The sequence below is a fragment of the Otolemur garnettii genome, unplaced genomic scaffold (assembly GCF_000181295.1).
Source record: "Otolemur garnettii isolate 467f Iridium unplaced genomic scaffold, OtoGar3 scaffold00005, whole genome shotgun sequence".
Taxonomy (NCBI): Eukaryota; Metazoa; Chordata; class Mammalia; order Primates; family Galagidae; genus Otolemur; species Otolemur garnettii.
In genome coordinates, this window is record NW_003852400.1 from 5,793,657 (window position 1) to 5,804,184 (window position 10,528).

Sequence of the window (10,528 nt, forward strand, 5' to 3'; positions counted from 1 at the left end):
CTATCCCAATACTCATACCAGAATTGTTTGCCATCTAACTTTTTTATCTTTGTCACTCTGATGGGGGGAAATGCTATTTCATTATAGTCTTTATTTATGTCTATCTTAAAATAAGAGAAATAGAGCTTCTTTTCAGATGTTTAAGGCTGTTTAAAATATAGTATGTTAATAGAAAATTTGAGTTATAGAAAGGCCAACACATCAGGAAATTATAGTTTGTCACTCACAGTTCCAAGAGGAGGGGGCTCGCCAGGCTGCAGGGGTGGGAGGCTCTCACCTGGGAGAGCACCAGGGCTGGTCAGAAGATGGAAGAGGAGGGAGGATTGTGGGCAAGAGCCTTTACTGTGGTTTCCAAAATAATGAACAGACAAGGCAGGGTAAGCAGGCCTAGGACTGGCTAGTTTGAATAATTTCAGTGGGCTGTGGGGCATAGGGGATGTACCTATTTTGTCTGGTTTCTGGTACCAGGGTGATTAATTAGTGTAGGTGGAAGAGAGACTCTGGATTACTTTACATTTAAAAAGTGTCTGGGGTGGAGGGGGACCAACACAGAGGCAGGTGACTCAGGCATATTACATTATTGGGTTGTCCAGAACAAGGTGTAACCAGGACACGCATGTGGGGCAGATGTTAAGGCATCAACTTTGCAGAAGCTGGAAACATGATTAGTACTAAGACTCATTTGTACTTTTTTATAAATTCTGTTCACATTCTTTTTTTCCTTTTTTGTATTGGGTAGTTTGTTTCGTCCCTGTAGAGTCATAGGAACTCTTTGTACATTTAAAAAGTAGGCCTTTGGGCATAATATGCCATGTGAAAATCTTTGTTTAGGATTTCCTTTGAGTGTGCTTTTGGTGTTCTTTTTCCCCATGTGGAAACTTACTTTTTTATGTGCTTGAACTTATCGATCTTTTATAGCGTCAGGAAAAAGACCTTTGTTCTTCTGAGGTTATAAATTTGTTTCCTGTGCTTTCTTCTAGTACCTTGATGGTATGAGCAATCATATTTTAACCTTTGTTCCCTCGAGTGTGTACATATATATGTTGGCATAAGAGGAAACAGAAAGGAGATACCAGCAATAAGCTGAGAACCTAACGCCAAGTCCATTATCTTCTGAGGCAAAAGTTCTTTAGCTGTTTTCAGCCCATGTAAACTGAAGTGGAGATAAATAAATAGATGCACCTGAGTGGCATCAGGAATACGGTACAAGGGGACACCAGAATTATCTGACATGAGCTTCAGGTTAAGAAGATAGGAATTTTGCTGTCTTTAAAGGCTACAACTAAGAAGGGACAGGCTTGAAATATCTTAAATCTTGATGGCTTGGAAAGAAAAATCTCTGATGAGTGCAGGGTCAGGGTTGGCTCTGGGAAAGCAGTCCTTTGCTATAGTCATGTGTGCTCGAGCTGTGCGCCCTTCAGCAGGTCACTGAAGCTCTCTGAGCCTCACTTCACAGGAGGAATACATTTTTCAACTCATGGTCCTTCATGGGTACCTCCCTGCCTGCTGCGGTAGTTTCTCCCTCTTTTTCAATTGCTTTTTTCATTTTATTCCCGTGGAAACCTTACACAAAAACACTATACATAAAAAACAGATTTGGATGTGGTAGATATAGGGGTGAAGGATGCAGGTAAAGGCTCCCTGTTCTCCCCTTCACTTCCACCATCACAACCGGCCCCGCAGCCCACATCCCCGCGGCACCACTGGGGAAACCCTTGCTCTGCATGGATAGTTTGTGAACTGAATAGAACTGATCCTTCTCACTCCCACCTTAAGACCCAACTCAGCACAGATCCGCCTCCAGAGAGCCTTGGGAAGTAACAGGGCTACACTGAAACCTCTTTTAGCACCTGGAGGCCAGAGTTCCACAGCACATCACGCAGCAAAACTTCCCCAAAGTCCTCAGCACTGCACATGCCTCTCCTCCATCCTCTATTCTTCTTTAAAATCTCCTCCAGGAACTTGCCTTCCCACCCTCAGGCTGCACTTTTCCTCTTTGTATCTCAGCCCATCTTCTCCTTGATGTCTTTGGCCCTGTTATTATTTTTTAAAGCAGTCTTCAAGTTCCTTCCAGTACGCATTCCCACCCAGCATCCCATGGTCACCTCATAGGCGCAGGCACAGAACCGAGCAATTAAGAAGTGGTGGGGGGACTGCAGATACTTAGGTTTGAATTTTTTCTTGACTTCACAATCCGTCTCCAACAATCCCTTTTCCCTGACTTCACTGTCCCCTACTACAGAGCCTGTGCTCCCGCCAAATTAGATGTGTAATTATTTTCCTAACTGGTTCCTGACTTTCCACCCTGTGGTGGCTTCGCTCCTCTTGCACCTAAGCCAGGAGTGCTCTCCTCCCATGTCTGTGCTCCAGAAGGGACAGCCCAGACCTCAGTGATCACTTCTGCTTGTGTGATCTGTCCGCATCATACTTGCATTTTCCTCATGCCCCTGACTGTTTTCTTTCACGTGTTTTGAGCTAATCTACACTCGCTTTAGGAAATTCACAAGCAGGAAGCATATAGTATTTATCTTCATGTTCCTTGCAAATTCTCAGCTCTCTGTCTTACAGATAACCACACAAAGATTTTGCTCAAAAGAGCAAATGTATCCAGCAAGTAGCAAAGCCCTCCACTAAAATAATCATAGCACTATGATGAATCACTATTTTTAAAAGCAAACTTAAAAAGGAGAAATTTCCTGAGTTTCTGAATACATGTCCCACATCAAGTCAACCTAAGTTCTCAGTGATTTAAGTATTTAAAGTTTTATCTTTAAATCTATATCTATATCTATATCACATATCTATACCAGTTTTAATTTGCCAACTTAACCCCCAAAGGATATGAAATAGAAAGGCAATGATTTTTAAATGCTTTTTGAAAAATAAAAATCCCTTTTTAAACATTAAATTGCAGATGGAACCCCAAGACATAGACTACCAGCAGAACTATTTCAGCTGAGCAGTGCTTCACACAGCGCTCATTCTCCTGGTTTCTCCCCCAACCCTGCTTCCTTTGGCATTTCAACAACTATGTCTGTAGAACTTTAGGGCCACTAGGGACACAGTTTGAAAACCTCTGCTCTAGGCTTGATGCCTGAAGCTCAAGAGGCTAAGGTGCCAGCCACATACCACAGAGCTGGCAGGTTCGAATCCAAGGCCTGCCAAACAGCAATGACAATTACAGCCCAAAAAATAGCCAGCCGTTGTGGCAGGCGCCTATAGTCCCAGCTACTTGGGAGACTGAGGCAAGAGAATCGCGTAAGCTCAGGAGTTGGAGGTTGCTCTGAGCTGTGATGCCACGGCACTCTACCCAGGGCAACAGCTTGAGGCTCTGTCTAAAAGAAAGAAAGAAAACCTCTGCTCTAGCAACTCAGTGTGTTAAATGCCAGTACTGCATTCATCATGAATGTACTGATCTTTCCTGTCCAAATTTAATAATTATCCCTCATATCAGGGTCCTTCAAATAATTATCCCTCATATCAGGGTCCTTCAAAATTTTTAGTAGTTGGCTTGATCGTGTTAAATAAATTTACTCAGTATAACATAGAAACTAAAAAGTCACCATCACCAACACCTTTCATTGGTAAAAGAATTAGTTTATCTAACAAGTGAGAATAAGAACTTTGGAGTTTACTTAAGTCTTCGGCTTCCAAAGAACGAAGATATGCTCATCAGCCAATTCTGCCATGTAACCATGGGAGTGAAATAATGTTTGGAGAGTGTAGAGACTTGTTTGCCTTTTCTGTCAGAGTTGTTATAAATTCTGACTTAGCTGAAGGAAGAAAATAATTTTTAACCACGAGGTTAAGTAGGGACATTAACACACTTGAAAATATATCTTAATTTTTGAAATATCTCCTGTCTACAAAATATTATATAATTGTTTTGATAAGATACCAAAAAAGAGATGTTTACCGTAAGATATAATTGGAATCCTTTTTCACTTTCTAGATTGACACAGAGTGTCAGAGGAGGGTGATACTGAGGTCTGCCGTGTGTACCATATGTGTTACCTGTGGAAGATTAGCTCATTTCGTGAGAAACACGCCAAGAATGTCAGGAAAGTGGAAATGGATAATGGCTCTACAAATGATAAACAATTTGTAGATAACAGAGGCTTTTTACTTTCCCAAGGAAGATTTTCAGTGAGGGCGAAGCATCGCCTCCTGATTGCAGCATTAATCCCAGCAGGCAGAGCGAGCATTGGAAATGTGCCTAGGAAAGTGTTCATACATGGCTGGCGCTCAGCAAGTGACAGCTGTTTATCATTATTAGTGTGCAGAAGCAAGAGTCTGTAAACAGAAATTAAACCAGGTTACTTAGTGTCAGTGAAAAAAATTATATTAACGTTAATGAGTGGGGAATAAATGTAAGTAAATAATTTTGTGGACTCTTCTGCAATATACTTTTAAAACATGAACACAGATTGCTTGTCTTTTGTGGGAAACTGGAAAGCCAATTTCCAGAGATAAAAACTGAACAGATGGTATCTGTTTCCAACTATGTTGCACTTTGTACAAGGCCTTCTGTAATTAGAGAAGCAGTTCATCATGAACCATATTATTCTCCTTAGTTTCTCAGAGAAAATCTTGAATACTAGAAATGGAACTCGGATTTTGCTAGCTTAGAAAGCTATTGTTTGAAAAAGGCGTATTCAGAATACTATGAGAAGCACATAACACCAACTTATCTAGGCACAGAGTAGGCAGAAGGGTACAATATTTATTGGATTCAAATAGTAACATCAGTTATTTTGAAGAGCTAAGAAAAAAGGCTCGTATGTTTAATTTAAAATGTGATAATTTCCTTTCAAGAGGAAAGTAGAGTGAGTTTGTGAGTATTCTCAGAGGTATAGCGTAGATTTCCTTCTGAAGCGGCTATTAAAATAATATAGATCTTTTTGAGAGATAGTGCTGTCTCTAAGATATGGACCATCTCTTAGTTAGATCATGGTTTTAATTTTGGTTTACCGCTGGGACTTGAGATGATTAAAGATGCAGACACAGTATTGACTATGGGCACAGGGACAGTAGGCTGCTGACTTGATAGAGGATTTGGAGAGAGAGAAGAGTCTGGACAGGGGTACAGGGCAGCCAGGCTATGGGATTGTGGAAGGGGAGAGAAGGAGCAGAAAGGAAGTAGTAGTTCCAGGGATAATAGGAGCATTAATAGCATAGAATTGTTTTGTAGGGGTTTAAATCAGTGGTTCTCAACCTCCCTAATGCCGGGACCCTTTAATACAGTTCATGTTCTGGTGACCCCCAACCATAAAATTATTTTTAGTTGCTACTTCATAACTGTAGTTTTGCTACTGTTATGAATCATAATGTAAATATCTGATATGCAGGATGGTCTTAGGTAACCCCTATGAAAGGGTCATTTGGCCCCCAAAGGGGTTGTGACCCACAGGTTGAGAACTGCTGGGCTAGGGCCTTGCCTCCTTTTATCACTGTGGAGCAACTACCTGAATCAAAAGGAATATTCTGCAGAATGCTGTTGTATAATACCACAGTGGCTTTTTAGGACATCCAGTAACTCAACAAAATACTGGTGGTGGCAGAAGCAAGGAAAAGAAAATCCAAATCTAAAATAACTGGAAATAAGCATCTATTCCAGGGGGAATAAAACTCTGCCCTCTCCATAAAGAAGCCTCCCTGGGTCCTCTCCAATCACATGGTTACGGGGTGGGACACACCTGTGCTGGTTCCTCCTTATCGCCAACCTCAACAAGGTCAATTTGTCCTGGGTCTGCCTCTATGAAAGTCTTTGCTCCATATACACTTATTTACTAAGTTATCTCATCTAGTCCCAAGGACTCATTACCATCTGTATTCTAGCAATTCTCAAATGTATTTCTGAACCCTAGAGTTCCTTCTTGAACTTCAGACTAATATCCAAATGCCTAGATCCACTTGGATGTCTTATAGGTATTGAACTTAGAATGTTCAAAACTTCCCATTCCAGCTCCCCACCCCAACCCATTCCACACACTTTCCAGAAAAGTCTCTCCCTGCAGATTTCTCCATTGTTGTTGGCAGCTCCCTCCTTCAAAGTTGCTCAGGCTAAAATCTTGGGCTTTTCTCTGACACCTCTAATTGTTTTTCCTATTTACTGCTGGCTAGCCTTTGAGCAGCAAATTTTTTTACCTCTGCCTTTGAAATAGATGCAGTTCACTGTAACTTTTCTTCATGCTCTCACCAGGATTACTGCGAATACTATCAAACTGGCATCTTGCTTCAATCCTTGTCTCCCTATAGTCTATTCTCCAGTCAGCAACAAGGGTGATTGATCCCTTTAAAACTGAGGGAGATTGGCGCCTGTAGCTTAGTGAGTAGGGCACTGGTCACATACATGGGTCTGGCGGGTTCAAGCCCGGCCTTGGCCTGCTAAACAATAAGGACAACTGCAACAAAAAAATAGCCAGGCATTGTGGCAGGTGCCTATAGTCCCAGCTACTTGGGAAGCTGAGGTAAGAGAATCGCTTAAGCCCAAGAGTTTGAGGTTGCTGTGAGCTGTGACAACGTGGCATTCACCAAGGGTGACACAGTGATACAATGTCTCAAAAAAAAAAAAAAAATCTTCATTTTATTGAGATGATGGCAATCATCTTTTGGGACTGACCTGAAAGGAAGAGAATACTCATTGCTGATCACTTGATTAAAACAAAATAATAAAAATAAAAATAAAACTGAATGAGATCATATGTCTCCTATGCTCAAAACCCTCAGGGCTCTGATCTACTCCAGGTAAAAGGCAAAATCCTTACCTGGCTTACACGGCATCTGGCCTCCCACCCCTCGTCTAACCCCCATTCCCCAAGCTCTCTCTGATCTCATCTCCTGTACTCCTATGACCCAAGACTCTCTGCTTTTTACGCATAGGCCCCTTTGCTGACCCTCAAACATGCTGTCCAGTCTCTAGACTCTGGCCTTCTGCAGCTCATGCTTGGAGCTTGCTTGTCCCAGATCACAATCCCAATGGGTTGTGCTGTCATTTCTTTAGGTCTCTGTTCAAATGTCACCTCCACAAAGAGGCTTCTCTTGACAGTTTTATATAAAATAGCGCCCCCTCCTCCAGCACTCCCTTATCCTATGGAATTATCCATGATATTTATTGTATTTATTTATTTGTCTCCTTTGCTAAAATGTTAACTCCATCAGTACAGGCTTTTTGTCTGTGTTGGTCACGGATGTATCTCCAGCCTCCTAAAAGACTGTCTGGCACATGGTTTCCACTCAGTAATTACTTTAAGAATGAATTAAAGCTAAGTTTGCCCCGGCATTTCTATCTCCATAAGTCTTTGAATTCTAAGACATCTCTGGCTTCTCAGCTTGAGCATCAGCTGCTATTGGATCTAGGTTCGTGTTAGCTAAGGAAGCAAACTATTAAGAGCCAAACACATCTGCTCAAGCCAGGCTGTTGAACTCATAATTCCTGGTAAATATGACTATATCAATAAACATTCAGTCACACCTAAAATTGTTTCTTCCTCAGTCGGGCAACTTCAATCTGTCTCTATAGGTCTTCCCGGGACTTCTGCTAATATAAATTACCAAAAGGCTTCTCCTCCATTTTGGCTTTGCAATTGATATTAGGGCATGCCCTGATTGCAGATCTGAAGATGCTGTGCTGGGGATGAAGGCGCCTAAAGGAGGATTAGGAGTGGTCTCAATCCTCAACAAAAGCAACAGTGTCTTCCAGCAAAAGAAGAGCCCTTTCAGTCAGGGAGGGACCACTTCAAGGAGCAAGGAAGGCTCCGTTTGGAAATTCAGGGTACTCTGAGTTTCCAAGTACTTCTGTTTCTCCTCATTTCCTCTTTCCATTCAATAAACAAAGGAGACTTGGCAAGGCTATGATTTAGTGGACACTGAAATTTGGCAACACACAGAATGAAATGAGAGTTTAGAACCAGCTACTTCTGCAGAGATGGAAGAGATTGAAATTGAAGGTGGTTTGCAAAGAGATCTTTAATCTATAAATTTTTTAAGTTAAAGGATTTGTGGATTTTTGTATTAAAATTTCAAAATTACAGTATAGTGTAAGTAGTATGAAAGACTGTGTTTTTTTTTTCCTTTAGGAACTCAAGTGAACAATCACTGCTCAGCCTGATACCACCATACACCCTTGTGTGCTGTGTGCTATAGGAACTTAACTCTTGTTTATGTCAATTAGCCTGCCAATTAACCCAGTAAAACTCAGTTTGTTATACAGCAAAGCTGTATATCACTCAAAGCTGCAGTTTCCATGACCTATTGACAACATCAAGTGAGGACTTTCTGTATCTGATCCTGTCTTGCCATAGTCCCATCTAGCTTCAGTCATGTCTCACCTGAGTTCACAATCACCCAAATCTTCAGATGTACTACCCATTCGTTTCCCAATTTTATTTCTGCCTTCTTTAGACTACCGCTCTTCCTCTATGGCAGCATGTTATTAACTGCTTAGAGTAAGAACACTCCTGTCTCAAATATCCTTTACTCTTATTCAAACAGATTGATTGCAGGGTAAAACCTAACAATTACTGAATAATGTAATATATAATAAGAAATATACGGAATGTTATAGGATCAAAGAAGAGAGGTGCCAAACATCATCTACTGTCATCAGGGAAGTCTGCTTAGAAGAGATAACAGGAGGGAGAGAGAGAGGAGGACTTAACAAACATAGATATGTGCTAGGTGCTTTACATACAGAGGGTGCCCCAAAAATGTATGCACATTTTAAGAAAGGAAAAAAACTGTATTAAAATTGTAATACTCAATATATACTATTAATATTTATTATTTCCTATCTTCTATCTCTTGTAATTATAGAAGCCTAACATGACTTGAGCATTAACATTTTAATACAGGTTTTCCTTTCTTAAATATGGTGTTTCCTTTAATCCTCTTGATAACTTTATCAGGCAGATTCTATTGTTGTCCTTATCTTATTGAAGAGCATTAAGAGTGACTTACTTTTGATCTCACAACTTGCAAATAGTGGTGCTGAAATTCAAACCTAGTAAGTCTGGCTCCTGAGTCCCTGCTCTCAATCATGGATGATAAAATAAGTCTCAGCAGTGTTCAAAGATGGCGTCTGTCTAGACCAAGGGAACAATATTTGCAAAGTAGTGAAAACATGGTTGGTTTGAGCAAAAACAGGTGTATGGCAGGAGTGTGAGTAATGGAAGAAATCAGTTGAGGAGTGGGTTATTTGATGGATTTTATCTGGCAAGAAATAAGAAGTTGTTGAAAGTTTTGAGCAGGATAATAGCATGATCAAAATCGTATTTCTGAATAATCCTTCTGGAAGTGATATGAAAGATGAACATGAATAAGCTGCTATTAGGAAGCATTTGCATGATTCTAAGGAGATGATGAGGGCTTACCAGAACAACAACAAAATGATGGAAAAGAGGACGTGGCTTTGAATGCCACAAAATGAAACTGAGACTTTCATATTTGAAGCATTTCAACAGTTTCTAGAGGGAAATAAGATCATAGAGTTCCCCTATTTGCTTCTATCTTCCTGTTAATGAAACAATTCTCAGTGAAGTCTTCAAAGAATCAAAGATATTGTCTAGATTAAGTAAACATTATACAAATTTTTCAGACAAGAGTAAATACATAACTATCTTACAAACAATAGTATTTAATGTTTTCACATTGAAGAATACATAGATATTAAGATTAAATCTTTTATTTTACAAAAATTTAAAAAGACATAGAACATAAACCTAATTACACATAGAAGAAAGTCATTTTAAATAAGAGATTATTGTGATGATATTGGCCATATGACCTTTTCTTGGTTAGCTGTTCAAAGGGAAGAACTAGTGAATTTGGTTTCACAGAGATCTTTGTACATGTAAGCTCTTTACTTAATGGGCAGATGTGTCATTCATCCATTTGGACCATTACCAACTGTAAGTAAAATTTGATTTTTTTTTCACAGTTTTAGGTAAATCACCTCCACCTGGAATGTGTAAGGACCAGCTTCAGTAAATATTTTCAAAGAATGATAATATTTAGAAATAAATTCTAAATTAAAAAACAAACATTAACCATCAAATGGAAGCAAGACAAGACTCTAAAAAACATGTTTCTAAATAATCAATCCACATTTATGTTAGCATATATTATTAGTGAATAGTTAATGTTAAAGTGAAAAGACTCTGAAATACAATCTATTTCCATCAACATGTTAAAGATTGTGTCAAAGTCTAGAATATATTTTATAATGTATGACATGAAATGATTCTGAAAAGGAATCTCTATGTTACAGAAGGTATTAGAAAAGTGACATAAAAGTATAGTGGAAAATAAAATTTTGGTCCCTTGAATAAGGAAAGGATCCATCTCTATCTGAAAAGATAAAACAATAAGCTTTTGAATGTTTACATGAATTAATGAATTATTTGCCAAATTCTCCTATAATGATACTTAGTTTCCATTAATTCAATGAACTTTATGTATATAAGCATGTATTTTTTAGAACTGTATCTTGTGATAACTCCTTTTTTGTTTTTTTTGTTTTTTTTTTTTT

At 39.4% G+C, this 10,528-nt stretch overlaps 1 protein-coding gene and 1 non-coding gene across 2 annotated transcripts in view; both read left to right on the top strand.

The window, feature by feature from the left end:
* CCDC146 (coiled-coil domain containing 146) overlaps window positions 1-10,528 on the top strand; it is a 178,077-nt gene that overhangs the window by 44,600 nt on the left and 122,949 nt on the right. The gene's annotated exons all lie outside the window — the stretch shown is intronic.
* LOC111722030 lies at window positions 6,588-6,656 on the top strand. The gene has a single exon (XR_002770985.1). It is a non-coding gene; the product is annotated as a small nucleolar RNA SNORD2 (small nucleolar RNA).